Source organism: Harpia harpyja, chromosome 18 (assembly GCF_026419915.1).
Source record: "Harpia harpyja isolate bHarHar1 chromosome 18, bHarHar1 primary haplotype, whole genome shotgun sequence".
NCBI classification, from domain to species: domain Eukaryota; kingdom Metazoa; phylum Chordata; class Aves; order Accipitriformes; family Accipitridae; genus Harpia; species Harpia harpyja.
In genome coordinates, this window is record NC_068957.1 from 77,617 (window position 1) to 105,402 (window position 27,786).

General features: G+C 49.9%; 3 long non-coding RNA genes across 4 annotated transcripts; 1 reads left to right on the plus strand and 2 right to left on the minus strand.

Moving 5' to 3' along the window:
* Positions 1-12,695: 12,695 nt before the first annotated feature.
* On the minus strand, positions 12,696-14,707 carry LOC128153761 (uncharacterized). Of its 2 annotated transcripts, none has more exons than XR_008239093.1 (3): positions 14,385-14,707; positions 14,102-14,207; positions 12,696-12,992 (listed from the first exon to the last, which is right to left on the minus strand). It is a non-coding gene; the product is annotated as an uncharacterized LOC128153761 (long non-coding RNA). The 2 variants fall into 2 exon arrangements; XR_008239094.1 differs by having other exon boundaries at positions 12,696-13,078.
* Positions 14,708-16,621: 1,914 nt separating this feature from the next.
* LOC128153763 (uncharacterized) lies at positions 16,622-18,161 on the minus strand. Its single transcript, XR_008239096.1, has 2 exons — positions 17,777-18,161; positions 16,622-16,737 (listed from the first exon to the last, which is right to left on the minus strand). It is a non-coding gene; the product is annotated as an uncharacterized LOC128153763 (long non-coding RNA).
* Positions 16,729-21,430, plus strand: LOC128153762 (uncharacterized). Its single transcript, XR_008239095.1, has 3 exons — positions 16,729-16,803; positions 17,099-17,143; positions 21,334-21,430. It is a non-coding gene; the product is annotated as an uncharacterized LOC128153762 (long non-coding RNA).
* Positions 21,431-27,786: the final 6,356 nt, after the last annotated feature.

Sequence of the window (27,786 nt, forward strand, 5' to 3'; positions counted from 1 at the left end):
TACCAACGAGGCGATTCAAAGAGAGAAAAAACTCTCAGCAAAAAGAATGACCCCCGGACGGGAGGTGCCGTCGGGCAAGACGACCTACGGGGCCGCCACCGTGAGGCCAGGAGGCTCTACGGCAGATCCCCAGGAGAGGAGTCGAACGTAACACCCCATTACAAGATGGCACTGTCAAAACCCAGATGACGGATGTGCCAGAAGCCTGGCGTCAAGACCTAAGGACGTCAGGATGCGGGGAAGAAGTCCCAGTCCGAGAAAATGGACGGCTAGAGAGCGGGGCTGCCGACGCAGCCCGGAAGAACGCCGCAAAAGAGGACCGACCGGAACCCGCCGAGACCAATCCACGCTTTAGAGCTCCGAACGCAAGAAAAGAAGCACCCGATTAGCACCGGGCCGATGAGTACGGGCATTCGAGACCCTAGGGACGGCGACCGAAGCGCATGCCACGCTCCTCCGGCGCAAAGCGCGACGAGGACATCGAGACCTGAGGAAGGTCAAAGGCACAGAAGACAGACTACGCAAACTACACACCACTGCAGATACAGGCTGGACCTGCCCTGCCCGGCACACGCAGGTCTCGCGCTGAAAAGCAACCCGCTCCCTTTGCCTGCCTAAAGGGGACTGCTTTGGGACAGCCCTCTCTCCTGCTCTAACTTTAAAACCCCTCCCTGCAATTCCCAGCTTCGTCCCTTCCTCCCAGCCTCTCCCCAGCCCTGGTCCCTCAACGTAGCTTTCAGAGGGCCGAGGGGCTGAGTCCATCCTCCACAAAAACCACACAGGCTAACTGGGATGTTCCTCAAGGTAACGCATTGGTCTTCAACATCTGCAATAGAACAAGCACAGAAAAAAAATAAACCAGAAAAGGGAGTAAGCATCCCGCCAGCCAATGCCAACTACTTCCCCAACTCCCCCCTCCTCACAAGCGCCACCGTGTTCACTTCCCCGCTCATTCCAGAATCAGACCCTGCAGCCATCGTCACTCGTGGTACCTAAGGTACCAAGACACACCAAATTAGCATGGCACTCGTGAGAAGTCATCGGCCCCACGCTCCTCCTCGCTAATCCACAGCTCTCCTCAAACGCTCATCCAATTCAAAGATAGCCCACACAGCGCCTCCAAAACAGAAGGTAAATGCTTAACCGAGCAGCCACATAATACTTTGCTGTTCAACACTGACCCGACCGACAACTGCCTCACCTTCTCGGACCGCTCACTGGCATGCAGCTTTGCAGGAGACCTTATAGCAGACTTCGTGGTATGTAAAGGGTGCCTCTAAGAAACCTGCAGAGGCTCTTTTTACAAGGGTGTACAGCAATAGGACAAGGTGGTAACAACTTTAGTCCTAAAGAGGGTACATTTAGTTTAGGTGTTAGGAAGAAGTTTCTCACTATGGGTGGCGAGGCACTGGAACGGGTTGCCCAGAGAACCTGCGGATGCACCCTCCCTGGAAGCATTCGAGACCAGGTCAGATGGGGCTTTGAGCAACCTGGTCTTGCAGAAGGTGTCCCTACCCATTGCTGGGGGGGTTGGAACCAGAGGATCTTTATGGTCCCTTCCAACCCAAACCATTCTATGACATCCAAATTCAACTGCAAAACTCATCTGAGAAAGGCTGGTGAACCCTCCTCCCTTTCCCCATCAGTCCCAAAACTTTAGAAACCCCTTTTCTTCTTCTCAACTGTCAGGAAAGCAACCCCACTGCTTCCTGACACCTCCTGCCCTCCATTTGCACCCCTGAACCCCCTTCAGTGGCTGCTCCTCAGGAGCCGCTCTTCTGAGCCACATCCCAAATTCTGGGGGCACCTCCTAACCTAGAACTTCCCAGAGACTCTGAGCTCTGCCACACGTCCACAAAATAAAGTTAAGTCCTAAGGCTTATAATCCACGAGGGGCCTGCCACAAGCTGCAAAGGTTCTAGGGACAACATGGCATTCTGTGGGCAATGAGGAAAGGCGACGAGGCATCCCAGGGCCTGAAAGGCACTGTGCCTCCTGGCCCTTCTGCTTTCTTCAGAAATACTAAAACTCCATATACAGATGCATATAAGATGTTCACTCTAACCCCTGCTAAACAACGTCATCATCGGTCCCGTTAAGAGAGATATCAGCAACTTACACAGCATACAGCAGAACTGGTGAAAAAAACAAGGTTCCGTTTTCAATAAAGTTGGGAATTCCAGGAAAACACAATGCATGAAGAATTAAAAAAAAAAAAAAGCATACTATTAAACCCTCTTTCTACCCCTGAACACTCAAAACAAAATTACTGACCTGAAAAAAAGAGAGGAAAAAAAAAAGCTGCATACAAGTGTTACTTTCTACTACACATGCTGCTGAACCTTGACTGGTCCTGAAGCTCTTACCTCAGGCAGACACCTCTTCCCAAAGGGCTGAGCCAGCTCAAAAGCTGCAAAGGACTCAAGGAAGAGCTGAGCACCAACACCAGAGAAACCCAGGAGCACAATGAACTCCCTCAGCAGAGGCTGTGGCTCAAATACCCTAACCCTCCGCCCACCACCCTTAGCACAATCACCTGGGAAAGGGGAAGGGCAAACCACCAGAGGTTATGAAGTCAGCTGGAGAAGCAGCAGCACTGTTCTCACCTGCCTTAAATTTACAGCAAGCAAAGCCCTGAACAGAGAAAGTAACCCCTGCAGGAAATGACACTACTTGCTCCTGTACTACAGCTACACCTATTGCATCAGCAATGTGACCGGGTAGAGAATTAAACTTAATTTTTCTGGGGTGTAGATAGAAAACAATAGATGTCCTTCTAAATTATGTAAGAAACTAGCTCATTAAATGCAATGACAATGTTGTTATCAAAATTGATGTGCTTTAGTTTCCTATAAAAAAGCCAAAACACTCTGGGGTTATGCTTCATTTCTAGCAAGACTGTGCATACCACCTAACTTCTACCAGAACTACCTTCTGGATAGGGACGAATCAAAAAGCAGAATTAGATCCCTTAAGAATTCCATCTCCAAAATATCTCTGGTTGCAAAATAAATTATTTACTGTGAATAGCCAATGATTCAGAGTCCCCCTGAGCGTGTCTCCAACTGACTCCCTTAACAGAGGTACAAGAGTCCCAAAGCGCAAAAGACACCAAAAAAACATGGAAATACACGGGGGGGACCAGGCAGCAGCCATGCCCCAAAGGGACAGGCTGGGGGGGTGGGGCAACAACGCCCCCTGCAGTCATGCAGCAAAGGGTCGGCAGCAGCCACGCCCCCCGCAGTTTACGTGGGGACAGCAGCCGCAAATGACACCGAGAAAACATGGAACTTCAGGGATACACGGTGGGTGGGGGGAAGGGGGTGACGCCCCCACCAATCGGCATGGGAAAAAACTCGCGTGGAAGGTGGGTTAGATGGATAGTTTGGGGTGGAAAGATATGTGCGCAAGAACATGCACAGGCTGGGGGGGGCATGCATGAGGTTTACCTTCACCAGGGGCTCCACCCACGTAATCCACAGTAGGTAAACTCGTCTGGGATAATCTGCAACAGCAATTCCACTCTGGGTTCTTGACCCAACGCCAGATAATCCACACTGCCTGCCCCATGGAGGGGGTGCTTCCCACAGGATGGGGCATCTGCTGAGCATCACCACACCCTTACGACAACACATCTGAAAAATTAAAATCACAAATTGTATTTCAGCATATTAAAAAAGTAACACCAAATGAGTAGAAGAATTCCAGCAAAGGGAGAGGCTAGCAGGTGCCCTAATTAGGACTCGAGCTAAACAGGTCAGCTCACAATACAACACATCCTTTAGAAGGTAGACTGATGAAAACTGGTTTGCTGCTAGATAACTGTATAAGTGAGATTTGATAAATGATCATATATTAACATTATGGTTGAAACAGTAGACAACGGGTAGCTGGGGACATAATTACAAAAGTGTAGTCAAGTGATTAACTAGTAATTATTCATAAGTTTTGCAGTTCTTTGCTCTTATGACTAGATGGTCCTGTACACTAGATGAGAACAATGCTGAAACTGACCACGTGTGATTGAAACTGCATTAAGCTTCAAGATCAAAGAACAAGGACAAGAATAAAGACTTCAAGGACAGCCAACAGGAACTTCAAATGGGTCGGTGGTCGTAAAAGCAGCCCTTTGCCTCAAATGGATCCTTCATTGCGTATGATAGGATGTAGGCAGTACTAAGATAATCAGTTGCAATCATTTTTATGTATATGTATACTAATCTGATTAATATGCAATTAGTTATTCTATATAACCTGTTTGTGCTAAAGCTGTGGTATGCACACTAGGTAGAAATATCCCCCGTGCATCCAGCGCTGCAATAAAGAATGCCTGCTTTCTAAAACTCCAAAACAAGTCTTAGAGAGTTTCTTTGACCGGCTTTTCAGTATCAGAGAGGTGCAACTGCAACAAAATGAGTCCAAAGGGGGCTTACAGGGCTAAAAGTGTGCTGCAGGGAAAATCTAAGACCTCGGGAGACATTGTGACAGTAGCAGAGGGCTTCTGAGAGGGACAGGCAAAAGAAGGCTCGAGGCCATGATGAAGTCGTCCAGAAGGGATTTGAACAGACTACAGATGTCCTCAGGGGACTAGGGACTGAACAGAGGTATGCTAGCTAGCATAGAGGACAACATGAGCATTCTGGAGATGAAAGATGGCATCAGGAAAGGTTCTCAGGGAGGGAGAAGGGTGCAAAGTGCACAACAGAGCCAAAAGAGGGCTGTGGGGCACAAGGATGGCCTCAGGAGGCATGATGATGGGAGAAGAAGGGTGCTGAGAGTGAAAGACAGAAGGCAGCTCTGGGACACAATGCAAAACTCAAGAAGGTGTCCCAGCAATGTACAGATGTCCTCAGGGGATGAGCGACAGAATGGAGACATCCAAGATGGCAGTGAATAAGGTAAGAGTGCTCTGGGGCACAATGAAAGCCTCGGGAAGAATTGTCTCTGAATACGAAAGAAACAAAGCCTGCTACAGAACTCAAGGATAGCGATGGAACAGAAGGATGCTCGCAGGAAGCATTGTGACAGAAATAGAGGGGTGCTGAGGTAGACAGAGACACAGAAGAAGGCTCGAGGGCACAAAGATACTCGGGAGGAGATCTGAACACGGTACAGGTATCATGAGGGAGACTGACCCACTGGAGGCAAGCGAGATGGAAGAGAGGACAAAAAGACTGCTCTGAGGAAGAGGCAACGTTCTGACAAACCAAGGGGGGTGCAAATTACACCCAGAGATAAAAGCATGCCGAGGAGACCCTCTAAAGACTGAGGATGAACCAAGAAAAGAGCCCCCCAAAAAATAAAAGTAGACATAGAAAGAAAATTTAAAAAAAATAAAAGGGTACAAGGCACAGGAGAAAAATTTAAAAATAGGGACAGAAAACTACATAAAAGTAGACATAGAAAAGAAATTCAAGAAGGCAGGCATTAAAGGAGGAAAAAAATTTAAAAATAGGGACAACAAACTAAGTAAATGGAGACATAAAGAAAATTCTAAAATTGACAACCTACCCAACTGTTGCGGTTTAACCCCAGCCAGCAACTAAGCAGCCGCTCGCTCACTCCCACCACCACCCAGTGGGTTAGGGGAGAGAATCGAGGGGAAAAAAAAAAAAGTAAAACTTGTGGGTTGATATAAAGACAGTTTAATAGGACAGAAATGAAGATAATAAAATAATTGGAGATAATAATATACAAAACATAATACTTGGAGATAATATACAAAACAAGTGATGTGCAATGCAATTGCTCACCGCTCACCTACCGATGCCCAGTTAGTTCCCAAGCAGCGATCTGGGGCCCCTGCTCCCCACCCCCAGCCAACTCCCCCCAGTTTATATACTGTGCATGACATCATAAGGTACGGAATATCCCTTTGGCCAGTTTAGGTCAGCTGTCCTGGCTGTGTCCCCTCCCAACTTCTTGTGCCCCTCCAGCCTTCTTGCTGGCTGGGCATGAGAAGCTGAAAAATACTTGACTTGTTTTAAATACTACTTAGCAACAACTGAAAACACCAGTGTGTTATTGTCGTGGTTTCAGCCCAGCCGGTAACAAAGGACCACGCAGCCGCTCGCTCACTCCTCCCACCCCCTCCGGTGGGATAGGGAGGAGACGGAGGAGAGAAAAGAAAAAAAAACTGGAACCTCGAGGGTTGAGATAAGGGCAGTTTACTGGGACAAACAACAACGGTACTAATGAAAGAATATACAAAAAGCGTGATGCACAGTGCAACTGCTCACCACCCGGAACGCGACGCTCCACCACTTCCCCCACCGAAAGTCCAGAGCGCTCCCCCCGGCCCGCTCCCCATTTATATACCAAGCATGATGTCACATGGTATGGAATAGCTCCTTGGCTAGTTCAGGTCAGCTGCCCCGGCTATGCCCCCCCACCTCCCAGGTTCCTGTAAAAATTAACTCTATCCCAGCTGAATCCAGGACAGTTATCAACATTCTTCTCAAAATAAATCCAAACCATAACACTATACCAGCTACTAGAAAGAAAATTAACTCTGTCCCAGCCAAAATCAGGACACCAACAGACAAGAAAGAATTAAAAAGTAGGGACAGGAGGTAGATAAAAGCAGATGTAGAGAAAAAAAAAATTAAAGCGCAACAAGATTAAGAAAATAAAGGAAAAAAAAAAATGGGAACATCAAACTAAAACAAAATTTTAAAAGTGACAGCATTTTTAAATTACACAGCACAGACTAGAATAAAATATAAAGACAGTGAACTGGATAAAAGTAGATAAAAAAATAAAAGCAACAGGACACAGGAAATAAAAAAATAGGGTTAGACATCTTGATAAAAGTAGACATAGAAAATTTTAAAAGTCATAACACAGAGAACAGATAGGAAAAAAGGAAACAATAGAGACAGAAAAATACATAAAAGTGAACAAAGAAACAAAATTCAAAAGTGAAGGCATTAAGAGAGGAAAAAATTTTAAAATAGCAAAAACCCCTAAATAGACGGTGTGAGAGGCTGAAAGAGTTAATGTCTCAAACATCATGGTGGGGCAAGTTCTGCTTAACAACAAACTCCGCATAACAAGGAACCCTGCATAGCAAGGAACCACAGGTGAAAAGAAGCGGATCAGCACCCATCAGCAACAGAAGGGGAAGGGCATGCCAGAGGGTGCACAGCTCCCTGTTCTGATAATGCTGTTCTGATATGCTGAGCAGGACAGCTCACCATGCATGACAAAAGATCACATCTGCAGGGAAGGGGAAGTTACCCCCCAAACGACCCCCAAGTCCCAAAGGCTCACACACCACTCACTCATGACACCTAATTAACCTAACAAGTTTGAGTGCCTGCCCGAAGGAGGGGCAAGGACAATAAAAGCACACAAACTGAAGCCCCAGGTGTGCAAGTCCAGCAGGACTGGACCCCTCAGTTGACTGAACCAATGCTGCACCCAGGACTGGTGAAATCTTTCTCTTCTCTCTCTCTCTGTCTTGTTTCTCTCTTTCTTTTTCCTTTTCTATAATCCCTACATTTTACCCCTGTAAACATAAACCGTTGACCAAGTCTGGGACTAGGTGTGAATCCAGCTGCCCCAGGCTCCTCTGTGAGAAGGAGTCTAGAAAGCAAAGGGGTCTGCTCTGAACCTCGTGACTCGACCGGAGGGCTCTCCTTCTTGTCTTCCCTGAACTGATCCCAAAATAAGCAAGGCCTGTAGTATATGTTTGGTGATGTAGGGTTAGCACAGGTTACACAGTTTACTGATGTAGTTTCATGCCAATTTTTGTGGTGAGCGAATAAAGTTGAGTTTTGTGAGTTAAAGGATCCCTAGTGTCGTTTCACTTTAATCCTGACCTGGGAATCAGCAAACCCGAGTTGTCATCCTGAGAAAGTGAGATGTGACAGACGAAGGCATAGAAAGAAAATTTTAAAAGCAACTGGGTATGGGACATACTAGAATGGATTAAAAAATAAAGACAGCAAACTGGCTAAAAATAGACGAGGAAAGAAAATTTAAAAGAGATGGGGTACAGGACAGACAGGAAAATTTAAAAAAAGGGAGTGACATCTTGATAAAAGTAGACATAGAACAGAAATTTTAAAAGTGACAAGATACAGTAAACAGGAAAAAATTAAAAATAGGGACAGAAAACAAGATAAAAGTACACCTAGAAAAAAGATTTGAAAAGTAAAAGAATTATGAGAGAAAAAATTGAAAAATAGGGACAGTGAACTACATAAAAGTAGACATAGAAAATTTTAAAAGCAATGCAGTTCATGACAGACAGGAAAGAATTAAAAAATAGAAACAGTTACTGGATAAAAGTAGATAGAAAGACCATTTTAAAAGCACAGCATTAAGGAATTAAAGGGAAAAAATAGGGACAGCGAACTAAAACAGAGACAGGAAATTTTAAAAGCAATGGAGTCTAAGACAAAGGAAAAAATTTTAAAATATTGATAGGCTGAAAAAGAGAGAGATACATAGAAAGTAAATTTTAAAAGTGATGCGGTATAGGACAGACAGGAAAGAATTAAAAACCAGTAATATGCAGCATCATAAAAGTAGACATAGAAGGAAAATTTAAAAAGTGATGGGGTACAGGACAGGAAAGAATTAAAAAATAGGGACAGAACTGGTTAACAGAGATAGAAAATTTTAAAAAGTGATGGGAATAAGGAAAAATGGAAAAGAATGAAAAATAGGGACAGCAAACTAAAGAAATAAAGATGTAGAACCAAAATCTAAAAAGCAACGGGCTACAGGACAGACAAGAAAGTATTAAACAATAGTGACAGCACACTAAATAGAGAAATAGAAAGGAAATGTAAAAGTGATGGAGTGCAAGACAGCGGAAAAATTAAAAAACAAAGTGAACTGGATAAAAGGTGACACAGAAAGAAAATTTTAACAGTGACAGCATTAAAGAAAGGCTAGGAAAAAAAAAAAAATAAGGATAGGGTGAATAATAGAGAGACACAGAGAAAGAAAATGTAAGAAGTGACAGGGTACACGACAGCCAGGAAAGAATCAAAAAGCTGTGATACACTGCTTGATAAAAGTAGACGTAGAAGGAAAATTTAAAAAATTATGGCATACAGGACAGGAAAGATATTTAAAAATAGGGAGAGAAAAATAGATAAATAGAGATATGGAAAGAAAATTTTTAAAACAATGAGGTGCAAGACAGAGATGAAAAAACTAAAAATATATAGACAGTGAACTGTATAAAACTAGCCATAGAAAGAAAATTTAAAAAGCAACTGCTTACAGGACATACAGGAAAGAATTAAAAAATAGGGACAGCAAACAAACAGACACAGAAAGAAAATGTTAAAAGTGAGATGGTACAGGACAGAGGATAAAATTAAAAAACAAAGACAGTGAATAGGTTAAAGTAGGCATAGAGAGCAAATTGGAAAAAAGTGACAGGTGTCATGGTTTAACCCCAGCTGGCAACTAAGCACCACCCAGCCGCTTGCTCGCTGCCCCCCTGCAGTGGGATGGGGGAGAAAAACCAGAAAAAAAGTAAAACTCACAGGTTGAGATAAAGCCAGTTTAATAGGTAAAGCAGAAGCCACGCGCACGAGCAAAGCAAGACAAGGAATTCATTCCTTGAAGCGTCCCGTCAGCAGGCGGGTGTTCAGCCATCTCCAGGAAAGCAGGGCTCCATCATGCGTAACGGTTATGTGGGAAGACAAATGCCATCGCTCTGAATGTCCCCCCTTCCTTCTCCTTCCCCCAGCTTTATATGCTGAGCATGACATCGTATGGTCTGGAACAGCCCTTGGGTCAGTTGGGGTCAGCTGTCCCAGCTGTGTCCCCTCCCAGCTCCTTGTTCAGCCCCAGCCTGCTCACTGGTGGAGCAGGGTGGGAAGCAGAACAGCCCTTGACTCTGTGCAAGCACTGCTCAGCAATAACGAAAACATCCCTGTGTTATCAACACTGTTTTCAGCACAACTCCAAAACGTAGCCCCATACTAGCTACTGGGAGGAAAATCAACTCTATCCCAGCCCAAACCAGCACAACAGGGTACATGACAGAGACAAAAGAATTAAAAAATAGGGACAGCTAACTAAACAAACAGACATAGGAAGAAAATTTAAAAGGTGATGGGCTACATGTCAGACAGGAATAACTTAAAGACAGTGAATAGGTTAAAGTAGACATAGAAAGAAAAAGTAAAAAGCAACAGGGTACACAATAGTGAGGAAAGAATTAAAAAACAGTGATACACAGCTCGATAGAAGTAGACATAGAAGGAAAATTTAAGAAGTGATTGGGTACAGGACAGAAAAAAATTTTAAAAATAGCCACAGTGAACTAAAACTGAGAAATATAAAGGAAATTTAAAAGTATCACAGGGGCACAGGACAGAGAGATAAAAAAATAAAGACAGTAAACTGGATAAAAGTAGACATAGAAAGCAAATTTTCAAAGCAACAGGGTACACAACAGACAGGAAATAATTAAAAAATAGCAATAGGCAGCTTCATAAATGTAGATGTAGCATCGTGGTTTAACCCTGGCTGGCAACTAAGTACCATACAGCTGCTCACTTACTCCCTCCTACAGTGGGATAGGGGAAGAATCAGGAGGGTAAATGTGAGAAACTCATGGGTTGATATAAAAAGTTTAATAATTAAAAAGACTTTTTTTTAAAAGTTGTAACAGAAAAAAAAAACCAGCAAATGAAAACATTTGCTTACCACCAACTGACCGATGCCCAGCCAGTCTCAAGCAACTGGGTACAAGACAAAGAGGGAAGAATTAAAATATAGGGTCAGGGAGACAGAGAGGGGAAAACATAGAAATTAAATTTTAAAAGTAATGGGGTACAAGGCGGTGCAGAAAAAATAAAAAACAGGGAGAAGCAGCTGGTTAGAGAGAGGCATATTAAACATTTAAAAGGCAACAGGGTACTGGGCAGAGTTGACAGAAGAATAACAAGTTTTGAGGAGCCATACACATAGGTGGGCAGGCAGAGAGGGATACGGAGGAAGGGAGGCAGAGGTGGGCCAGGATGTAGAGGAGAGGATGTGCGACTCACCACAGCTCTTGGTGCCGGCAGGAGACCTTCACTGCCCCAACGTTTCTCTCTCTGCCTCTGCCCCTTCCTCCTCCCCAGTGCTGGCTGCCTGACCCTCACCCACTCGGCAGCACGCAGCGGACGCCTCAATGCTCCTCATCCACAAGGCTTCCTTGATACGTGGCAGCTCACGCATGTAGCCAACAGAGACCAGGAACAGCTCAGAGGGATCCTTCCTTGCCACGGGGACTGGCCATTCCTTGGTGCAGGCACCTACCAGCCAGACCCCCTTGCACTCCCTCCTCAGCCAGTTCCCCTGCCCAGGCAGCCCCCTTTACAGCTGGAGCCCCTTCACACAGCAGGGCCAGCCCCATCCTCAACCTCACTGGCCACACCTGGGGCCATCCCAGCCCCAGCTGGAGCCCATCAGGAACAGGGGCCATTGCCAAAGCCCCACAGCATATTATCCCTGCCCCTGCACCTACCCACATCCAGGGACACAGAGGAGGCAGGAAAAATTTATTCATTAATGCATATAAGAAATCCTAGCAATGAGTTGGCTACAAGGCTCAGTGCCCAAAGGCAGCAGGATGGGGTGATAAAAGAGTAAAGCAGGAGGAAGGACAGAGGGACACAGAGGTGCAAGACAGGGAGCCAGAAAATGGGATGCTGGGAACAAGAGAGTGACAAGAAGCAGGAAAACAGTGTAGAGAGAGAAGCGCAGAGAGACTGAGCAAAACAACAGGGATGGAGATGGAGGAATAAATAATAGGAAGTGGGGGAGAGAAGGTGAAGGGACTGGCAGGACAACAAGATAAAGACAGGACAAGGGACAGGGAAACATTCTCAAGTGATACAGAAGAAACAGCAAGAACTAGAAAACAGAAACAGGGAGCCAGGTAGAGAGAAAATTTTCAAAAAGCAACAGCATACGAGAAACATAGGCAAGAACTAACAAATAGGCACAGGGAGATAGAAAGAGGGAGACGTAGAAAGAAAATCTAAGAAGTGACAGGGTACAGGACAGAGAAGGAAGAGTTAAGAACTAGAGACAGGGAGATGGATAGAAGGAAACATAGAAAATTTTGAAACCAACAGGGTACAAGAATCAAAAAGTAGGTACATGGAGCTGCATAGAGGGAGACATAAGAACAAAATTTGAAAAGCAACAGGGTACAAGAAACACAGGTGAGAAATTAAAATAAGGTCAGGGAGACAAAGAGAAGGAAAAGTAGCAAGAAAATTTAAAAAGCAACTGGGTTTAAGAAACATGCAAGAATTTAAATAAGGATGGAGAGGTAGAAAGTTTCAAAAGTGACAAAATACAAGAAACATAGGCCAGATTTTAAAAATAGGGACAGGGAGCCTGAGAGAAGGAAACTGTGGTGGGTTGACCTTGACTGGCTGACGAGCGTCCACCAAGCCACTCTACCATTCCCCCTCCTCAACAAGACCGGAGGGTAGAAAATACAACAAAAAAGCTTGTGGGTCAAGATAAGGACAGAGCAATCACTCACCAATTACTGTCACAGGCAAAACAGACTCGACTTGGGGAAATTAATTTATTGTCAGTCAAAATCAGAGTACAATAATGAGAAATACGAACAAATCTGAAAAACACCTTCCCCCCACCCCTCTCTCTCTTTTTCCTGGGCTCATCTTCACTCCTGACTTCTCTACCTCCTACCGAGCAGCACAGGGGGAGAAGGAGCAGGGGGTTGCAGTCAGTTCATCACAAGTTGTCTCTGCTGCTCCTTCCTTCTTTGTGCTCTTCTTCTGTTCCAGTGTGGTGTCACTCCCATGGGGCTGCAGGTCCTGCCAGAAAACCTGCTCCAGTGTGGGCTCCTCTCCACAGCGTCACAGCCTCCTTCGGGTGAATCTGCCTGCTCTGGCGAGGGGTCCTCCATCGGCTGCAGGGTGCATATCTGCTCCGCCATGGACCTCCGTGGGCTGCAGGGGGACAGCCTGTGTCACCATGGTCTTCACTGCAGGCTGCAGGGGAATCTCTGCTTTAGGACCTGGATCACCACCTCCTTTTTCTTCTTCACTGACCTTGGTGTCTGCAGGACTGACAGCTTCTGCACAGCTTTTTTTTAGCCCTTCTTAAATATCACAGAGGTGCTACCAGCGTTGCTGGTTGGCTCAGCTTTGACCAGTAGCAGCTCCATCTTGGAGCTGGAACTGGCTGTGCCCAACATGGGGGCAAGTCCTGGTGTCTTCTCACAGAACCCACCCCTGCAGCCCCTATCCACTCCCCTGCCCCAGATTGCCACACAAACTCACTACAACAGTGATCGGCTACAGGGCAGAGAGGGGGAATTGAAAAGTAAGGAAAGGGAGACAGAGAGAGACAGGGTGGGGAAATAGCAATGGGCTACAGGACAGAGAGGAGGAACTAATAAAAAAGAAGAGGGTACCAGACAGAGAGATGGATAAAAACAAATATTAGTGATGAGCCACAGGGCAAAATGAAGAATTAAAAAACGGGACAGTGAGGTAGATGAGAGAGACTGAGAAATATCAAAAACACTGATGATCTAAAGGGGAGAGAGAGGGGAAATAAAGAATAGGGACAGGGAACAAGACAGAGAGAGAATAATAAAGACAAAAATGGGCTATGGGACAGTGAGGGAAGAAGTTAAAACATAGGGACAGGGACCTGGAACAAGAGAATCTAAGAAAGTAAAAGTGTATCCAGAATACAGGGCAGAGAAAGGAATTTAAAAATAGAGACACAGCATCAGACAGGTGAGAGCGGTGGGAATTGTGAAGGGCTAAAGGGCAGACAGGGAGGAATTAACAAGATTGGGATAAGACGACAGACGGATAGATGGAGAAAGACAAAGTAGTGATGAGCTGCAAGGCAGAGACAGAGGATAAAAAAAAGAGGGATGGGACAGGTCAGAAGTGCAGAGAGAAAAAGAAAACAGAGGCAGAACAACAGAGAAAGAGGGGGACTCAGAGAACAAGAAAGGGAGAGGTACAGAAAAAAAAAAAAACAAAAAAATTAAAGCAGTGAGAGAAAGAGAAGGTGGGGGCAGGGAGGGACTGGGATGCAGAAGAGGGGTGACACAGCCCCAGGGGTCCAGGACTCACTGTACCTCCCGCTGTTGGAGCTGCTGGGAGAATTTGACAGTTCAGACATGTCTGTCTCTCTCTCCCTCTCCCTTCCTCCTCTGTAGCTGCACTCACTTGACTGTCATCCACCTAAGAGAATAGATTGGTGTCTTCCAGCTCTTACAATATGAGGCTTCCTAGAAACACAGCCTCACATGCACACACACTACATGCCTGTACTGTGGTTTCGGTTACGCATACAGACCCTGCTGTGCACACTGGTGATAGGACCTGCTGAGGACTACACTAGGAAGGATCCATCCTCACCTGGAGAGGCAGGCTATCTCCTGTCTGCAGCTGGTGGCTGGATCCTCTTTATTTTATTCTTCAGCAGCTTTACCATTCTGTGGCCTCTCCAGCTTCCGCAGCTCCTGCCCACAGCCAGTAAGCGCTCCGCCTGTCCCTCTGCGCTCCCGCGCCGCGAGGAGAGGGAGGCCAGGCAGAGACAGCCCACGCAAGCCTGAGGCTGCTGCAGTCAACGGCATCCCCAGGGGACGAACGGACAACCGCACCCACAGCGTGGCCTCTGGGAGAGGGAAAGAGGCAGCAGTGACCGTTATTACCGCAGCTCGACCCTGGCCGGAGCCCCTCCTTCCGCAGGGGCTTCCGCAGACGCCGCTCGTTCCCCGCGCCGCTGTTAACGGCACCCCTGTTAAGGGAGACTCGAGACCACCGCAGGGCCAGCTTGCTGCCCTCGCGACAGGGCTCGGGGGCTGCCTGTGGCTACAGCGCAGGCTTCAGGGGAGGGGCTGGAGCTGGGGGCAGCCGCACGGGCCGAGCGGGGCCGGGGGAGCTCTGGCGACTCGGGCAGGCGCCCGCTGGCCGCGCCTGGGGGTGCCCGCCTCCGTCCCCTCTTCCCTTCTACCGGCTCTCTCTCGGGGAACTCCCCGGCGCTGCCCTGGCCCGGCTCGCCTCCGGCGGACCGGCAGCCTGCCGCGGCGGCCGCTTCGCAGCTTCCCGTCCTGCCAGCCCCGGGCGGCCAGCGGGCAGGAGGCACCCCTCGCCCTCGCCCCCGCCCCCGCCGGAGGGGATCGCTCGCCTCACCCGCGGTCCCGGCGCTCGCCCGCGGTCCCGGCGCTCGCCCGCTGCCGCCGAGACCCGCGCGCCGCCACGCTGCTCCCGGGGACCGCGCATGCGCCGGAGGGGCCGGAGCCGGCGCGCGAACGCCGGGCTGCCCCACGCGCAGGACGGCGCATGCGCCCGGGAGGGCTGGTCGGGGAGCGGGCGCAGCGGGAAGGCCGCGGAAAACCACGCGAAACCGGCAGCGCTCCTGAGTCTGACCTGGTCGCACTCCGGGGGCCGCGGCGGCGGCAGCAGCGAGGACTACGCCGCGCCCGAGAGCCACGCGGCTGCCCGGCCGCCGAGTCCGCGGAAACTACAGCTCCCGGCATGCCCCGAGGGGACGCCGCTTCCGTTTCCGCCCACCCCCACGCCGGCGCAGCCGCAGTCCCCGCCGAGCCCCCAGCGCCGCTCCGGGCAGCTCCGGCGCGCTCCCGCCGCCGGCTCCAGACGGTCCCCGCCGCCGGCTCCGGCACGGCGCGGCACCCCCGCCCGGCTCCGGCTCCGGTCAGTCCCCGCCGCCGCCGCTCCGGCACGGCGCGGCACCCCCCGCCCGGCTCCGGGCAGCGCCCGCCGCCGCCGCTCCGGCACGACGCGGCACCCCCCGCCCGGCTCCGGGCAGCGCCCGCCGCCGCCGCTCCGGCACGACGCGGCACCCCCCGCCCGGCTCCGGGCAGCGCCCGCCGCCGCCGCTCCGGCACGGCGCGGCACCCCCCGCCCGGCTCCGGGCAGCGCCCGCCGCCGCCGCTCCGGCACGGCACGGCGCGGCACCCCCCGCCCGGCTCCGGGCAGCGCCCGCCGCCGCCGCTCCGGCACGGCACGGCGCGGCACCCCCCGCCCGGCTCCGGGCAGCGCCCGCCGCCGCCGCTCCGGCACGGCGCGGCCCCGCCCCGCTGCCGCTCCGCGCGTCCGGCACGGACCCCGCCGTCCTCCTCGGGGCTTTCCCCGGGACCCGCCGGGCGATTGCGCAAGCCCCGCCACGGGGCCCGGGCCCACCCCGGCCCACGTGCTCCCGGCCCCCCGCGAGCCCCCAGGGCCGCGAGCCCCCAGGGCCCCGGCCCCCCCCCCCGGCCTCGGCACAGGCGGCCCCCACCTCCCCCGGGCCACCCCCGCCTGGGACGTTCGCGGTCCGAGGGGCACCCGGCCCCGCTCACCTTCTCCCGAGGGGCAGCTGCAGCCCGGCCACCGCTCTGCTCTGCTCCGCTCCTGCCTGGGCTCCCACCGGCCCCGCCGCGGCCCCTCCCCCGGCAGCCCCCCCTTTCCAGGGAGGGGCCGTCGCTATCAGCCTCACTGCCCGCACCTGGGGCTCCTCCAGCCCCGGCCCGCAGCTGTGGTACCGAAATCCGGAATAAAACTCCACAACACCCATGGGAAGTTCAGAAGCAGGCGCTTCGTTTATGGAATGAAAGATGTCAAAGTAAGATGACTCTTGACGAGCTGTTCACTGGGGTAAAAATACAGATTTTAATACCCATCTTATTTTAGTTCTAAGACTTGGCAATTGCCAGGTATCATCCTTTCGATTTACCCAGGTCCACCGTCGAGGCCACAAGGGAGATTTCTTCCAGAGAGAGGATAGAGTTATTAAGTCTAAAGTCCATTATTTGCTTTTGTCCTTCAGGAAGAGGTGAGTGGATCGTGTATCATCACTAGTCACCCAAACAGTTAACCCTAAACTTTTCACCTGTCCTTTAATACAGTCAATTCCAAGCTAATTTTTTTCCATTATTAAGAGGGGACCCAGGATCATTTAAAATATTATTCTACTTTCTACAAATACATGCCCCATCTTAGAGCTTTAGCTACTAGAGAAAGTCTTTGGATTTTGGGGTCAGAGGAGTTGCAAATCTAAACTTTCATACCCTTCTCTTTAGGGTGTGTGATTTTTCTCTCTTTGTCTAAACCAATCTAAATTTCCATAGATGGTCCTGACTCTGGGTGGATCTAACAAGGATCCTGGAACTCCAGTAAATTCCAAACATCGTTTTATATTTTAAATAGGATCCCAAGTTCCTTTTCGCACTTGTGTCTACGGTTTTGGCAGCTGACAGCCCCAAGGGGTGTGTGTACAAGTCTCTCCCGAAGGGCGATAAATTAATTCTTTTGTCCGTGAGGTGGATGCTTTGGTAATGTTATAATTCAAAATGCTATAATTCCTTCTTTCAAATTTAAAAAAATAATTGCCTTTTAAATCCATCCAATTTAATTTGCTAAAATGATTCTCATTGTTCTACGTCTTTTCTCAAGTTTTGGTTAAATTCAATGTCAGGATTCTCCACGGAACTAGATTTTCATCTGACTTTGGAATCGGAAGGCAGGCTGTTATCGAGGTTAAATTTTGTGTCTTTACAAAACTTTGAATCAATTCCAAAACTAGAATTTTTTTTTTTTTAATCAAAATTACAGAAACAGTTAACGTCAAGATTAATAGCTCAAACAATAATTGTTTCATTTTGTTTATCTTGTGTTTAGAACCCCTCAAAAAAAATACTTAAACCCTATAACACACAAAAAGATTACTGCCCTTGACAATATTCCTAATAGCAACCCCAATATTATAAACTTTACACAATTGTTTTCCCAAATAGATAACGTGAAACTTACAGGTTTTCAGTTTCAAAGGGCCAGTTTCTTTAGACTTCCAATTTCCTGTTGGTGCTTTCTTTAGTCTTGAATAATGAAGCCAAGGTTCTTCTCCCAGACCTTTACTGCTGTAAGTGTTGTTAAAATGACTCGATACGGTCCTTTCCACTTCTCAGTGATTTTATATATATTCAATCTCCTGGTCGGAAGGGATGCGCTGCTACGTCCAATTCTAAGGGTCCAGCTGCGGAGACATACTGACAAAGTTCTTGAAAAGAATTTCTTAAAGAAATCATAACACCTTTTAAAAACATATCTCCAAAGCCACTCAAGATACTCAGAACATAGGTCTCTTGATACGGTCTTTCATATAACATTGCATAATGGCTTAAATTTTCTTTCTCTTCTGGCTATACTCTGATCCTTAATAGAGCCATGGGTAAGGCTTTAACCCATGTGAGTGAGGTTTCCTGACAAATTTTACTCAACCGTTGCTTAAGGGTATACTTCATTCTCTTTCTTCCCCCCCCCCTTGCTTGTGGTCTATATGGGGTGTGATAGTCTCAATCTATAGATAATACTTTGCTCAACTTGTCTCATCATCTTTGCTATAAAATGAGGGCCATTGTCAGATGACATTCTTACAGGCACCCCATATTTTGGTATTATCTCTTTGAGCAAGACTTTAACTACTTCTTTTGCTTTGTTGGTGCGACAAGGGAAAGCCTCGGGCCACCCAGTAAAGATATCAACTAAAACTAGGATAGATCCTTCTTTTCAAGGCAATTCTATAAAATCAATTTGCTAGTATTCCCCTAAAAAATTTCCTTATTTAATAATTCCAAAGATAATCTTATTACTGATTTGGGGATCATTTTACGTATAAATTTCACATCCGCTTATAAATGTTTAAACAATCTTTGTCATATTTTACTTTCTGTTCCCCGATAGCCTTTGTTATGCTCAGCTCGGGCAGTTTCTCTTATTATTGTGGGCGGGACTATTATTTGACCTGTCGGTGTTACAGCCTGTCCTGTTTCATTTTGTTAGCCTGCAATCTAACAATTAATTCTTCCATCTTTTTCATTATAATTTGGAGTTTCTTTAGGCAATTTTATACTTTTCTCTGGAACTAGCGCTAGGATGCCTTTTTCTGCAGCCTCTTTAGCAGCTTTATCAGCCAGTCGGTTACCTGCGTTAGGAACAGTCTTACCTAACTGATGCGCTTTACAGCGCGTTATCGTGACTGCTGTTGGTTTTTGAACGGTTTCTAACAATTTCGGTATTTGTTCTGCATGCTGAATGGTGGTTCCTTGTGCAGATAACAGTCCTCTCTCTCTCCATATCGCTCCACGCGCACGTACTACTCCAAAAGCGTACTTTGAGTCTGTCCAAATGTTGACTCGCTTTCCTTGACTTAGTTCCAGAGCTCGAATAAGAGCTCTCAATTCAGCCTTTTGGGCAGATATCATCGAAGGCAAAGTTCGCAAAGCAATTATCTCCTCGGTTGTTATTGTCTATCTCGATAAACGTTTTCCTTCACAGATGAAACCGCTTCCGTCGGTATACAGTTCCCAGTCTGCTGCTTCTAGCGGCACATCTCAGAGATCCAGTCAGCTGGGGTAAACTCTTTCGATTGTCTGTGAGCAGTCACGTTCCAGTTCTCCTTTAACTTGATCAGTTGTTGAAAACGCAACAGGGTTAACGGTGGTAGTAGTTCTTAAGTAAACATCATCTTGTTCCAGCAACACCACTCGGTATTTCAGCATTCTGCTAGGGGATAACCAATGCCCCCCTTTCTGTTTTAGCGCAACAGTTATCATATGGGAAACGTACAGCAATCCTTTGTCCTCAGGTGAACTTACGAGCTTCCTGGATCAGTAGCGCAGTTGCAGCGACGGCTCTCAGACGACCAGAGCATCCCAGACTCACCTGATCTAATCGCTTCGAGAAGTAGGCCACAGCTCGCCCACTTGGCCCTAAATATTGGGCCAGGATGCCCAGAGCTATACCTCTTCTTTCGCGAGTGAAAAGTTCAAATGTCTTTGTGAGATCTGGCAGGCCTAGGGCTGGCACCCCTATTACAGCCTGTTTCAATTCTTTGAAAGTAGCTTTCTCGGCATCAGTGACGTGCGGAAAACAGACTCCACAGTCAGTGAGATTGTAAAGTAGGTATGTTCATTCAGCGCTGGGCAGCACGGGGGGTAGTCCCACCAAAGTCGTGCGCACCCGACTCGGCAGTTTGTCTCAAGTTTATACAGTCAAGTGTTACATATTCACAATACGCCTATACATATGCATGACCTATCCCCGCTTCATATGAAAATTAGCTCCGAGAGGTCATTTCCATAGTCTCCTCTCAACTGCGCTTGCGCAGTGCCTCTTTATGGTGGTCATCTGGTGGTCGCAGAGATGAAGAGAGATGACTCCTCTTCGTCACCGCTAGTAACCTTTTTTCTTGCGCAGGCTCAGTGATTTCTTGGTATTCACCCAAGCCGCAAGACCGGTCTTAGCTGGCTCTTGGGGCCTGCTCCTGCTTCTTATCAGGAGCTGTCTCTACCTCATTGGCTGGTCCTTGGGACCAGCTCTTCTTATCAAAGACTGTCTTTGCCTCAGCTAATTTCAACAATGTAAGCGCTAAACATCATCTCTCATCCCCCTTTATTATGTCTACTGAGATTCTTTTGACTCCCCTTGTCTTATCAGTCCAATCCATTGTTTGAGGTTTTGAGCTGCTCCTATAAAGGTCGGACCAGCAAGCCACAACTGATAATCTACAGGTGACACCACGCAACCATTCCCGGAAATGCTCGTCATTACTTTGTTATTCTTAGGTTCGGGGAGACGACAAATTGCCTCTTTGCTCTCAGTTCCTAATTGTCTCTGTCCTTTTAGGATTTTAAAACTCAAATAAGTTTCTTCTTTCTGGGTTATTTGGGTTTTTTCTTTTGACACTCGCTATCCACTGATTCCCAAAGAGTTCAAAAAGTTAATAGTTAACTTTGTGCATTGTTCTTCCATCTCAGCTACAATTAACAGATCATCCATACATTTCAACAAGATTTCTTGATTATTTTCTTTCTTCCAAATCTCTAATTCTCGTGCCAATGGATTTCCAAAAATGGTAAGACTATTCTTAAAGCCTTGAGGCAAGACTGTCCGTGTATATTGTCTTTTTCTCCCAGTCTCAGGATTTTCCCATTCAAAAGCAAAAAGCTCTTGACTGTTGGGATCCAAGGGAATACAGAAAAAGGCATCTTTTCAGTCTAACACTGTGAACCGTTCTCGTTTCTCTGTTAGGGTTGTTAACAAAGTATAAGGATTTGCTACTACCGGATGAATATCTTGTACTATTTGATTTATTGCTCTGAGGTGTTGAACTAATCTATAATCTTTTTCATTAGCCTTTTAACAGGCAAGGTCGGGGTGTTATATTTGGATTCACATTCTGTTAACAATTTATATCTTAAAAATTTTTGTATTATCAATACTAACCCTTTCCGGCTTTCCAGTTTTAGGGGGTATGGCTTAATTCTTAGCGGATTCGATCCTGGCTTTACATCCAGTCTCACAGGTTCTGCTTTTTGGATTTACCGGGAACTTCCCAGTCCAGACGATTGGAATTACAGCATTATACTTTGACTGGTATGATCTTCTGCTTTCGGTAACCATCCTGTAACAACAAAGCCACTGCTTCCATACGTTTAGTTTCTGGAATTAAAATTTTAATCTCTCCATTTTTTAATTTAATTTCTGCCTCTAAGTTCTCCAGTAGATCTCCCCTTAACAGGAGTTTAGGAGAATTTGGCACATACAAAAACTGCTGAGTGACCCTTTGCTTTCCTAATTTCATTGTTAAAGATTTAAAGAAGGGTCTAGTTTCTCGTTCACTTGTTGCACCAACACCACCAATTTCTTCAAAACTTAACTCTCCCTCTAAGGTATTTAAAACTGAAAAGGTGACTCTAGCGTCAATTCATATTCAATTTTCTGTTCTCCCAGTTTAGCTGTAACCAGAGCTTCTGCTGGGAGACTCCCCTCCGGTCCCCGTCAGCTACGTTCACTTAAAAAGAACAAATCTACCTATGGCACTTCATTCCATTTACTCTCTCTCCTACAAAACAACAGTAATTGCAATATAGTATTATAACTCAAAGTTCTGTTTGTTTCCCATTTTTCCTGCAATTCACCCCAGTGTGCCAATAAACATCCCAACGGTGATGTTTTTGGTATCTTTTCATCAGCAGTTCTATTTCCTGCACTCTTATTGTTAAACAATTTTGCTAATGCCATTATACTTACATACATTCAAATCCCAAATACCAAACAAACGCAAATGACAGTTGTCCCAAATAATACACAAAGTCCAACCCAGCAATAGCTTTCGCTTACGACTTAGGGGCAGACGCCTAGGCTTCCACTGCAAACGGGTACCCTCCAAGCCCCAACCCTGCGAAGCTTTCGCCGCGCCTCACGGGCAGGCTTTCCAAACAAATTCCAAAGCAGCAGCGCCTTACCTTTTTTCCAGGGAACGCCGCGAGGAGCTTTGTGAGTCGAGGGCGATGGTTCTCCCCGAGAATACCTCGGCGCCGGCCGGAGTTTGATCGACACTCGATCTCGTCCGGTCTCACTCGCAAGGTCCCGTCTGGGTCGCCAAAACCGTTACCGAAATCCGGAATCGAACTCCTTAACACCAACGTGAAGTTAAGAAGCGGGCACTTCGTTTATCGCAGCGCTGGGGACACGGGGGATCGCTCCTCCAAAGGCGTGTCCCACTTAGTATCAAAATCCGTCAGTTTTTACAGACTTTTTCTGTCAGGTCATTGTTACGTAAGCTCTTTCCATAAAAAGGCATACTATGCTCGTTCTTAAATTTAACCTTTCTAAGGATTGGTCCTTTGATTATATAACCTTATCAATATTCTTATTTAAAAACAATCATTGGTCAGTTACACTTAGCTCTACTGACTGGAATCTTCGATACTCAAATCAAGATGGGAAGGGTAAGGGGGTTTCCAAGCAGCAAACTGGCGTCCACGACGGTTTCCTTCGTTTCTTGAAACGGAACATAGAAAAACCTGTAACTTCCTGGTGAGGTTTCTAGGGTTAGCTATTTCCAACCTTAACAATATTAAGGTTCCGATAGTCACACGTAACGCAGTTCCTAAAGTTTCTATGGCTACGTTTCAAACGTAACAATCCTATACGTTACGCTTCACAATTTTACTTCTTAATCAAACCTAACTCTTCTATGTGATTAAATTTTGATTTCTTTACCAGAATATTTGCAACAGCTGGAGCCCAGCAGGAACAGGGGGGGCATGGCCCGACCCCCCCCAGCGCCTCACCTCCTCCTCCCCTGGGCTCCCTCACGGCCCCTCGCCCCGTGCAAAGGGAGCGCAAACACAGCCCGGAGGGCAACGGGGCCGGCCGGCCGGCGTCCGTTCGGTCAGTCGCGCGCCTAACGAGTCCTGCCAGCGAGTCCGCTCCGGGGCTCGGGGCCCCCCCGACGCTCCCCCTGCCCCTGGGACACCTCTGATAGCATATTTCCATACATTCTGTATGGCACGTCTAAATATTTTTGGATGGTTTTAATATTTTGTACCAGCCGTGGAAACTGGTTTGCTGCTGGGTGACTGTAAAAGTGAGATTTAGTAAATAATTATTAGAAATCTTACACTAACACGATGATTGAAACAATAGACAAAAGTATAGCCAAGCAATTAACTAGCAGAGGTAGGTACTCCTAAGTTTTGCAGTTCTTTGCTCTTATGACTAGATGAGAACAATGCTGAAACTGACCGCATGCGATTGAAACTGCGTTAAGCTTCAAGATCAAAGAACCAAGGACAAGAATAAAGACTTCAAGGACAGCCAGCAAGAACTTCAAATGGGCCGGTGGTCGCAAAAGCAGCCCTTCGTCTCAAATGGATCCTTCATTGCGCGTGATCGGATGTAGGCAGTGCTATGATAATCAGTTGCCATCATTTTTATGTATACATATACTAATCTGATTCATATGCAATTAGTTAGTCTATATGACCTGTTTGTGCTAAAGCTGTGGCACGCACGCTAGGTGGAACTATCCCCCGTGCATCCAGCGCTGCAATGAAGAATGCCTGCTTTCTAAAACTCCAAAACGAGCCTTCGAGAGTTTCTTGGACCGGCTTTTCAGTATCAGAGGTACAAGGGAGGAAAGGAAAAAGAAAAAAAAGCAGCGGTGTGGGAAAGAGAGGGGGCCAGGGGAGGGGCAGGGAGGGACCAGAACGCAGAAGAGGGGAGAGAGAGACAGGGCCCCGAGGGCCCGGGGCTCACCACAGCTCTGTTTCTTGGCGCTGCCAGCAGACTTTGCCAGTTCAGACGCTTCTTTCGGCTCCTCTCCCGCTCCCCTCCTCTTCCGTAACTCCGGCTGCACAGCCGTCCTCCCCCGAGAACACGCGTCTCACAGGTCTTGCAACACGAGGCTTCCTAGGCACGGAGCCTCGCTCGCCCGCACGCCACGCGGCCGTACCGCACCGTTGGTGCTGCACACGGACCCTGCGGTGCACCCTGGCGGTCTGACCTGCTGTGGACTACGAAGAGGGATCCTTCCAGACGCGGAGAGGCAGGCTCTCTCTTGCCTGCAGCGGGAGGCAGCTGCCGGCCGGGCGGCTGGCCAGCCTTCCATTTCTTCTTCTCTACCTTTCTCTGGCCTCTCCAGCTTCAGCCGCAGCAGCTCCTGCCCACAGCCGGTAAGTGCCCTGCCTGTCCCTTTGTGCTCCCACGCCACGCCGCGCGGAGAGGGAGGCCAGGCAGAGACAGCCCATGCAAGCTTTCCTTCCCGGCGGCGTTTCCTTACCGGGAGGAAGCAACGAGCGCGGCGGCACCTCCCGCCGGCGCCGCATTGCCGGTACCGTCGGACGGCACGTGCGGGACGGGGGCAGCCCCGCGCACTCGCAGCCTCCGAGCTGCAGTACCGAACATTGGTCGCAGGGTGGCAGCGGCGAGCGCTTGGCACGAGGCGCCAGCGCGGCTCCCCAGCGGCAGTACCGAACATTGGTCACGAGGTGGCGGAAGAGAGCGGCGGCGAAAGGCGCCGCCAGCGCGCATGCGCGGATCCCGAGCTCTTGTGCCGCGTTCTGGTTGCCAGGCAACAGCAGGAGGGCGGCAAAACGCGCCACCGCGCATGCGCGGCTCCCGAACGCCAGGACCGCCTTCTGGTTGCTAGGCAACAGCAGGAGCGCCGTAAACCGCCCCACCGCGCATGCGCGGTTGCAGAGGCGTCGTGTCGCGCTACGGTTGCTAGGCAACAGCGGCGAGCGCCGTAAAAGGCGCACCGCGCATGCGCGCCTCCGAGCTGCCGTACAGCGTCTCGGTTGCTAGGCAACAGCACGAGCACCGTAAACCGCGCCACGGCGCATGCGCGGTTGCAGAGGCGTCGTGTCGCGCCACGGTTGCTAGGCAACAGCGGCGAGCGCTGTAAAAGGCGCGTGCGCGCCTCCCCAGCTGCCGTACAGCGTCTCGGTTGCTAGGCAACAGCACGAGCGCCGTAAACCGCGCCATCGCGCATGCGCGGTTGCCGAGGCGTCGTGTCGCGCTACGGTTGCTAGGCAACAGCGGCGAGCGCCGTAAAAGGCGCACCGCGCATGCGCGCCTCCGAGCTGCCGTACAGCGTCTCGGTTGCTAGGCAACAGCACGAGCGCCGTAAACCGCGCCACCGCGCATGCGCGGTTGCAGAGGCGTCGTGTCGCGCTACGGTTGCTAGGCAACAGCGGCGAGCGCCGTAAAAGGCGCACCGCGCATGCGCGCCTCCGAGCTGCCGTACAGCGTCTCGGTTGCTAGGCAACAGCACGAGCGCCGTAAACCGCGCCACCGCGCATGCGCGGTTGCAGAGGCGTCGTGTCGCTCCACGGTTGCTAGGCAACAGCGGCGAGCGCCGTAAAAGGCGCACCGCGCATGCGCGCCTCCGAACTGCCATACAGCGTCTCGGTTGCTAGGCAACAGCACGAGCGCCGTAAACCGCGCCACCGCGCATGCGCGGTTGCCGAGGCGTCGTGTCGCTCCACGGTTGCTAGGCAACAGCGGCGAGCGCCGTAAAAGGCGCACCGCGCATGCGCGCCTCCGAGCTGCCGTACAGCGTCTCGATTGCTAGGCAACAGCACGAGCGCCGTAAACCGCGCCATCGCGCATGCGCGGTTGCAGAGGCGTCGTGTCCCGCTACGGTTGCTAGGCAACAGAGGCGAGCGCTGTAAAAGGCGCGTGCGCGCCTCCCCAGCTGCCGTAAAGCGTCTCCGTTGCTAGGCAACAGCACGAGCGCCGTAAACCGCGCCATCGCGCATGCGCGGTTGCAGAGGCGTCGAGTCGCGCTACGGTTGCTAGGCAACAGCGGCGAGCGCCGTAAAAGGCGCACCGCGCATGCGCGCCTCCGAGCTGCCGTACAGCGTCTCGGTTGCTAGGCAACAGCACGAGCGCCGTAAACCGCGCCACCGCGCATGCGCGGTTGCAGAGGCGTCGTGTCGCGCTACGGTTGCTAGGCAACAGCGGCGAGCGCCGTAAAAGGCGCACCGCGCATGCGCGCCTCCGAGCTGCCGTACAGCGTCTCGGTTGCTAGGCAACAGCACGAGCGCCGTAAACCGCGCCACCGCGCATGCGCGGTTGCAGAGGCGTCGTGTCGCGCTACGGTTGCTAGGCAACAGAGGCGAGCGCTGTAAAAGGCGCGTGCGCGCCTCCCCAGCTGCCGTAAAGCGTCTCCGTTGCTAGGCAACAGCACGAGCGCCGTAAACCGCGCCATCGCGCATGCGCGGTTGCAGAGGCGTCGAGTCGCGCTACGGTTGCTAGGCAACAGCGGCGAGCGCCGTAAAAGGCGCACCGCGCATGCGCGCCTCCGAGCTGCCGTACAGCGTCTCGGTTGCTAGGCAACAGCACGAGCGCCGTAAACCGCGCCACGGCGCATGCGCGGCTGCCGAGGCGTCGTGTCGCGCTACGGTTGCTAGGCAGCAGCGGCGAGCGCCGTAAAAGGCGCAGCGCGCACGCGCGCCTCCCCAGCTGCCGTACAGCCTCTCCGTTACCAGGCAACAGCGGGGGCCCCAGCCACACGCGCCACCGCGCATGCGCACCTCCCGAACGCCAGTTCCCACCTTCGCTCGCCGGGCAGCAGCACCTCCGCAACGATCCTCTTCTGAGCATCAGCTGGATGAGACACCACTGACAGCTCAGCCCAGTAGAGACCAGCCACAACTACTTACTGGGGGCACAGGGCTTACGTTTCCCTGCCCTTTCCCCACTCGCAGCCCGGGCAGTCCTCTTCATTGCCTCCGTTCCAAAAAGCACCCGAGTGGCTGGAGCCTTTACAGCAGTCAAGCGCAAACAACAGACAATGCGGGCGGTCGCTTCTGTCCCTGCCCCCCCCCCCATTATCTACAGAGGAGAAGCAGCACAGGGAACCTGCAAACGGCAGGGGGCAGGGGGGGTTGCCCTGGACCAAGCCCCAGGGACTGCTGTATCCGTCTGCACGTGGCATCTGGGTTGTGGGAGGGACAGCAGCCAGTCAACAGATGCTGGCGAGAGATTTAAAAAAAAAAAAACAAACACGCCTGGTTCAGGTGACAGCCTGAAGGCAGGCCACGAGAGACCCAAAGCTGCTTCGTGCCAGAGCGGCAGCTCTGTTCAGCAGGAAACGGCGCGTCCCAGCGGACCAGATGCGAGCGGCCGACCTGCAAGTGAGCGATACCCTGGCGATCCTGGGGCTCTGTTGGGGTGGGCGCACCTTTCCTCACCTCTGTGCTATCACAACTCTGCTCTCCTAATCCTGCACGCACGCAAGGCTTCTTGTGCGGGGCTCGTCTCTTATCGAAGAGACGCTGCACGGTGTTACTTACCGCCCTGCCCTCCGGCGTGCAAAGTAATTAGACGGGAAGCAGGGAAAGCAAAAGAGGTGCGTCGGGATATTAGATGTCCTCAGCAGATGACCGTAGAGCCCTCGAGGTTCCATCTTTGCTCCCTACTGGAGCGTGGCTCCGCACTCCTTGCCGCTCCCGCCAGCAAGCGT